The sequence below is a fragment of the Tamandua tetradactyla genome, chromosome 12 (genome assembly GCF_023851605.1).
Source record: "Tamandua tetradactyla isolate mTamTet1 chromosome 12, mTamTet1.pri, whole genome shotgun sequence".
NCBI lineage: Eukaryota > Metazoa > Chordata > Mammalia > Pilosa > Myrmecophagidae > Tamandua > Tamandua tetradactyla.
This window is the reverse complement of record NC_135338.1, coordinates 9,998,395-10,003,126: the sequence shown is the minus strand read 5'-3', so window position 1 is coordinate 10,003,126 and position 4,732 is coordinate 9,998,395. Positions and strand designations below refer to the sequence as shown.

At 41.3% G+C, this 4,732-nt stretch overlaps 1 non-coding gene across 1 annotated transcript; it reads left to right on the top strand.

Moving 5' to 3' along the window:
- Positions 1 to 1,115: 1,115 nt before the first annotated feature.
- On the top strand, positions 1,116 to 1,222 carry LOC143652918 (U6 spliceosomal RNA). Its single transcript, XR_013160965.1, has one exon. It is a non-coding gene; the product is annotated as a U6 spliceosomal RNA (small nuclear RNA).
- The last annotated feature ends 3,510 nt before the right edge of the window (positions 1,223 to 4,732 follow it).

The window sequence follows — 4,732 nt, the reverse complement described above, 5'->3', positions numbered from 1 at the left end:
ACATTTTCAAAATCAGTCCTTCTAGCAGGATACCTGTTACTCATTCCTACAAAGATGGTCTTGTGTGAGTCCTCATCATCAAAGAAAATACTTCTCAGACCTCCTGTGTTCCTCCCCACCTTAAAAAAAAAACACACACACACACTTTCCAAAGTATCTTATGTCTTCCCTAATGTTAATAGGTGCTATGTAAAATGAGGGTTCAGTGATAAAATAAGTTTGGGAAATGCTGGGATAGCCACAAACATTCTGTATAACTTAAAGATTTCTGTGAAGAATTTGATACATGGTCTCCCAGAGGTGGTTATGATAAGCAGAAATTCCCAAACTTATTATCACGGAAGCACCTTGGAAGATTGGTGTTCTATGACAACACTATAACATTGTTATTTCATTTCCGTTCAGGAGAAGGTTGTCCCAAGAGCAAGATACTGTTTTTATTATCATACAGTGGGGTGAATCAACACAAACGACAACCAATAGCCTTGACATCTTAGCAGACTCAAGATCTCCTTGGTGGAATAGAAAATTCCACCTGTATCAACTAGAGTTCTCTAGAGAAACAGAATCAGCAGGAGAGATCCATAGACATAACATTTATCTGTAGATATAAATTTATAAAACTGCCTTATGTAACCGTGGGAATGTAGAGTCCGAGGTCTGTAGGGTAGGCTGCAAACTGGCAACTCAAATGAAGTTTCTCAGTGAACTCTCGGGAGAGGCTGGCCAGGCAATTTTGGAAATGTAAGGGGACAAGGTCTGTAGGGCAGGCTGTGAAGCTGGCAGCTCTGATGAAGGATCTGGGTGAATTCCACAGGAGAGGCTCACTGACTGAAGCAGGAAGAGTGACTGTCTCTTCTAAAAGCCTTCCAGTGATTAGATTAAGTGCCACTCATTGAAGAAGACATTCCTCTTAGCTGATTACAAATGAAATCAGCTGTGGATGCAGCCAACGTGATCATGATTTAAGTCCATGAAATGTCCTCATAGCAACAGACAGGCCAGTGCTTGCCCAACCAGAGAACCAGGCACCACCACCTGGCCAAGTTGATACATGAACCTGACCATGACATATGCTTTTCAATAAGCACTAACAGAATATTTAAGAGCGCATGGTGCTTGCTTTGGTAGCACATATACTAAAGTTGGAATGATACAGAGAAGATTAGCATGGCCTCTGCACAAGGATTACACACAAATCCGTGAAGTGTTCCATATTTTTTGAAATTATGTGTGTTGCAAAAAATGCAATCATTAAAGGCTTTGCGACACATACACCCAAAAAAGAATGCATGAAGCCTTTAGCACAGAGCCTTGCACAGATAATCACGGTTTAACAGGATAGAATTTCCTTCTTAAACAAAATTCTACAAGCATTGACAACCAAAATGGTTTCTTGGGAACTAAGCGTTTTTGTAGTACCATTCAAGAAAGAATAGGAAGAGGTAGTAGAACAAGGAGTTGTTTATTTTGAAAAATACCCACAAGTTTTAAGTTTACTGGCATTGAGAGACAATCTAGACAATATCAGATAACTTCTTTGACATGAGTCTCCCTAACATGGAGACACATTTGTGACCTCCCCCTCTGTGCTGGTTTGAAAAGGTTTATGTACCCTAGAAAAGCCATGTTTTAATCCTAATTAGTCTTGTAGGAGCAATGATTTCTTCTAATCTCTATTCAGTACTAGATGTTTGAAATTGTAATTACATTATCTCCTTGGAGATGTGACTCAATCAAGAGTGGTTGTTAAGCTGGATTAGGTGGAGATGTGCTTCCGCTCATTCTAGGTGGGTCTTGATTAGTTTACTGGAATCCTATAAAAGAGGAAACTTTTTGGAGAAAAGGAGATTCTGAGAGAGCAGAGAATGACATAGGCACGAGAAGCAGAGAGTCCACCAGCCAGTGACCTTTGGAAATGAAGAAGGAAAATGCCTCCTAGGGAGCTTCATGAGAGGAAGCCAGGAGAGAAAGCTAGCAGATGATGCCATGTTCACCACATGCCTTTCCAGATGAGAGAGAAATCCTGACCATGTTCGCCATGTGCCTTCTCACTTGAGAGAGAAACCCTGAACTTCATCAGCCTTCATGAACCAAGGTATCTTTCCCTGGATGCCTTAGATTGGACATTTCTATAGATTTGTTTTAATTAGGACATTTTCGGAGCCTTAGAACTGTAAACTAGCAACTTATTAAATTCTCCTTTTTAAAAGTCATTCCATTTCTGGTATATTGCACTCCGGCAGCTAGCAAACTAGAACACCCTCTATCACAAAACAAACACAAAATGTCATGAGGTTCTGTGTCCCTGTTCTTTCCCAGGTGCCCCACTAGAGTTGAAAGAAGTTCATGAAAGGCTAAGGAGTTTCCCACTAGACCCATGGACCACTGCTCTCCTTGTGACCTTGAAGACATACAACCCTGAAGGGTAAAAATGGTCCTGGGGGAAGGTGAGCCCTGGGCTCTCTAGCACAAGTCTTCAGCTAGTTAGCAAGTTGCTCTGCAGGAGGCCTATTTAGATTCCAGCACTGTGCAGATTTTGAGGACATCTGGGAAAGCAAGTTCTCAAGGTCTCCCAGGGTCAGGAAGCTGAGAAAAGCCTCCAACTCACCCATGTTTTGAGATCTGTGGGTTATTTTTTCTAAATTCAGATGGGATGGCTTGTTTTTTATTTTGATCATTCATCTCTGTGATTCATGCAAACTGGAAGCATCCTGACCCAGAAAATCACCAAAAACAGAGCAGCTATTGATGCATTTTATTTGCTAAAAATACATTCATTTTGGTTTGTCCCAGATGGATCTGGCAGTAGTCAAAAAGTTTAAAGGACAGCACAGAATCATAATGATCATGACACACTGGTGAGATGTATTTCTGCTTTTGTGCATGGAAAAGGGAAGATTTCTTACATTGATTGGAAAAGCAGATGAATTCAAATGCAAATCCTCGTGCCTATATGTGGGGTTAGAGAAGGTGTACATTGTAATGAATTGAATACCCATTTAAATTTGGCTGTACTTGTCTTTCCAAATCTGTACTCACATCTATTCCCCATGTGTTTGCCAGGCAGAAAATGAGGAATTGGTGAGCTTCAAAGTAATTTCTTTTTTAGCACTCTGAGGCAGCCTCATGGAATAATTTCTACAGATTTTTAAGTAGTACATTTTGGTTTGCCAGGGAAGTCCTAGTTAATGGTTCCTGTTGATCAGTTAATACCTGTGAATTATTTTTACTCCCCATTTCACTCTCCTAAGTGTCCCATTTGGATGATAAATTATGTGGTCCCTCTATTCATGAGAGGAAGAAGTAAGTGAAGGAAATGGCACAGTTGATAAATTTCTGATTTTAAACAGATGCTACTCAGCTGAATTGCAGGCTATCAGCTTTATGGAAAGAGGGCAATTAAAGGCATAATGACTGAAGCTCCATTTGCAAACAACCCAAATGGAATGGTCTGAGTTTCAGGACAGCTGAAAAGATATACTCTGCAAGCAAAATGAGAGAATTGGAGAGGAAGCTGTCATAACCAAGCAGCTACGGCTGCATCAAAGGCTGCTTCATAGCAAGGCTCATGACCAAGTTTCTTGCAATTCCCACATTGAGTTGCCCATCACATGTAGAAACAAAACTGACAGAAGCCCAGGAGGCAGGAAGCATTTTGCCTCCGTATGCCGCTCTGCCACTGTAGGATTTCCATTTCTTTCCTGATCCTGGTTTGAACTTCAAATTCCTTTCCAGAGAACTCCTTCTTCCTACTGATGGGCAGGCTTCTTAGCTAGGGGATGAGCAGGGATTTTTGCAGTCATTTGTCCTGCAATTACTGCTCCACCTAGTCCCATCTGCCTTGCGCCTGCCATGAAGGTCATTATGTCAGATATCAATTTATTGCTGCACAACTTCAACTTCACCTTTCAATATTTACTCTGCAATAACAGATGGAATTTCTTTACTCATTCTCCTCTACAGTGGCCATGCTGTTAAGCTTTCTCAATAGAGGGTGCTGGAGGGACACTGTAGAGTGAAGGGGTTTCCTGTTGGTTTGTGCTGTGGCATGGTTGAGCAGTGGTGCGGGTGTGAGGCTATTTACTGGTGTTGTGCTCCTGCTACTTGTGGTCCCTTGGCAACCACTGACTGTCATCCTGCAGCTGTCCCAGCATGGACAGTGTGCACACCAGACCTTCTACCCACGGAGGCTCCCAGCTCCCTCTCTGTGCCCTCCTACCAGTTGGCCTTGTCTGATCTCTAGCAAGTTGATTCCTGCTTGCCTGGTGACTGCAGACAGTGTCTGGCCCAACTCAGTGAATTCCCTTCCATTCAGTGGTCACAACTGTTCCCTCGACATTGTAGTCTGAACCTCAGCCTCAGCTCCCTTCTAAGTTTGTCCTTTCCTGGACGCCCCCTCAGCTCTAGGGTACCCTTTATAGAGTTTTCTTTTAATCTTATAGTTACTTTCCTGTCATGGTGTAATAATTCTTTACATTAAACTTCCCACCTTTATGAGATTTATTAAGTGTTTATTGCTAGTGCTAAAAACTTTGTGAAAAACTTAGGAAATTATCATACATAGTTATGCTAAAAAATGCAAATAATACCTAAGGGTGTAAATGAAAACTGAAAGTTTCTTTCCTTTCCATTCTTCCTGTTTCCCTTTTGCAACTATTTTTACTTCCCAATTAGAAAAATAATTTCTAAAATGATCTTCTACAAGTGCATAAATAAGCATACATATAGA